This window comes from Natator depressus, chromosome 8 (assembly GCF_965152275.1).
Source record: "Natator depressus isolate rNatDep1 chromosome 8, rNatDep2.hap1, whole genome shotgun sequence".
Taxonomy (NCBI): domain Eukaryota; kingdom Metazoa; phylum Chordata; order Testudines; family Cheloniidae; genus Natator; species Natator depressus.
The window spans coordinates 74037769-74039971 of record NC_134241.1 but is presented as its reverse complement, the minus strand read 5'-3'; the positions used below and the strand labels follow the sequence as shown (position 1 = coordinate 74039971).

Here is a 2203-nt window from a genome sequence, read left to right as displayed (position 1 = left end):
TGCTGTGAAGTCAAGCCCCTCCTCCCTAGGGCTGTCAGCCTGGCGCTGGAAGAGCTCCTGCTGTGAGCCCCATGCTGGGGGGTGGCGGTCTCCTGCTGAGAGCCCTGCCTGGCGCTGACAGCTAACAGGCGGTGTGAGTAATGCAGTTCCTTCACAGACACGCTCTGTTGGCCTAACTACATTGATCTAAGCGCTAGGCTTCTTGAGGAGGTGGAGTTATTAAGTCAAGGTACTGGGTGACTTACATCCGTGGGAGCACCATTGTAGCATAGACCGTTACAGAGTGAGCTTGACATAAGCTGCCTTATGTCCACCTAACTCTAGTGTAGATCAGGGTTCTGAGTCTAGCAAACCGTCTCTTTGTTGTGTCTCCTCCCGCCCTGTGGGGTTGCCTTCAGATAGTTCTCTGTGTCTCTATTCTGTGATGATCTCTATAGATGCTCTCTGGGTGTTGTCTGTTGTCTTGTATGCGTCTCTGGTTCCTCTGGATCACTTGTCCTTCTTGCATAGTCATCTTGTACGACCTGGTTGCTACTGCACTCCTCACAACTCCTTTAGTCCTGTCCTTTTGGTATGTTCTAATGGCTGGATCCTCACAGGAATGCCTATCTCCAGGGTAAGTCCTTGGCTGACCTGCTGTACATTTAGTGCCTGCTTTCTCAGATTGTTGGCCATCTCCTTTTGGCAGTGTCCCCATTCTTTTGGCTACACCACGTCTCCTCTCATTGGTGGTTGGTTTTGGTCCTTCATCACATCAGTGTCTGCACTGGACTGTTTTGGTACCCCTATAATGGAGTATTTCTGCATGCCAACAAATGCTAACAACAATGCCCGAATCAGAAGAAACAGCCTTGTGTAACAGTCTCTGAGCTGTTTTTGCAGCTGATTCCACCTTACTCCTATGGGTATGCTTGGAAGGAGGTGTGGTGATCAAACTCCCATTTACATGCAAATTCCTTGAATTCTTCCAAGGCAAATTTGGCGTTTGTTGTCAGTAAGTATAGTGTCTGGAATGCCATATCTTGCAAAATGAGCCCTCAGTTTGTCAATCACTGACTTACTTCTTGTATAACACACCGGGCATTGACACACACAGTATGGTAGTTAACTATAATCAAGTACTACTTTTCCTTGAAGGTAAATAAGCCTGCTCCCAATTTTTCCCTTGGTCAGGTATAGTTCCGAAGATAGGGTTTTGTTTTGTTTTTCCTGCTGGTGGTTATCACATGACCAGCAGGTGTCTCACCCTTCTATCAAAGAGTGGATTGGTGTATACGTTTCCTGGCCAGTAAACATACTTTTGAGCCTATCAGAGAAAGCAGTGAATACTCGGGTGTGAGTTTTTTTGTTTTTTAATTCATTATATCCTTATATAACAAGGTGGGGACAATAACTCTGTCCTTGAAATACAATTTCATTCTGCATACTCAGCTCATCTCTAATTTGAAAATATGGTTTTGACTATGGGTACCTGACTTGTCTTCTGGCCATCCTACTTGTATCACTCTCTTGACTGCCTGTAGTCAATGTCCTTTTGTTTTGCCCCTTTGATTTCCATCAGCTTCGCTGTTAAAACTGGGAGATAGTGTAGCATGTTAATTGATTCAGTGTCCTGATCCTTTACCCAGCATCAGCAAGTTGGGGGAATCAGCTAACACCAGTAATTGTCCTGGACAATATCTGAGCTCTATCTGGTAATGCTGGAGGTGCTGCAATATCTATGGAGCACTAAGGGGGCTTTGTCTTGATTGTCTCTGGAAGGGGTTTGTCGTCTGATTGCACTATTATTGGGTGGGTTATAGGTGTGCTTGTGGAATCACTCAGCTCCAAATACCACCGCCAAAAGCTCTTGTTCTATTTGCATTTACCACTGTTCAGTCTCTGACTAAGTTCTGCTAGCATAAGTGACTGGCTACTCCTGCAAAAGAGCTATACCCACTCCTTTCTCCAATGGATCATGCAGGAGTGTTCAGTGGCCCTCCTACCTGGCAGTACTTCAAAACAGGGACATGTGTTATCATTTGTTTCAGCATGTCCAATGGTTGCTGTTGGGGACCTGCCCAGTCCCACTCAATATTCGGCCTTGCGAGTTGATGTATGGGTTCCGCTACTGCAACTGGGTGTAGGCAGAACCTGGACAGAAAATTTGTCATTCCTATGAAGTGCTGTACCTCTTTCATATCCACTGGAGCTGGCATGTCTC

General features: G+C 45.9%; 1 protein-coding gene across 1 annotated transcript in view; it reads left to right on the top strand.

Moving 5' to 3' along the window:
• BTBD8 (BTB domain containing 8) overlaps positions 1-2203 on the top strand; it is a 67707-nt gene that overhangs the window by 647 nt on the left and 64857 nt on the right. The gene's annotated exons all lie outside the window — the stretch shown is intronic.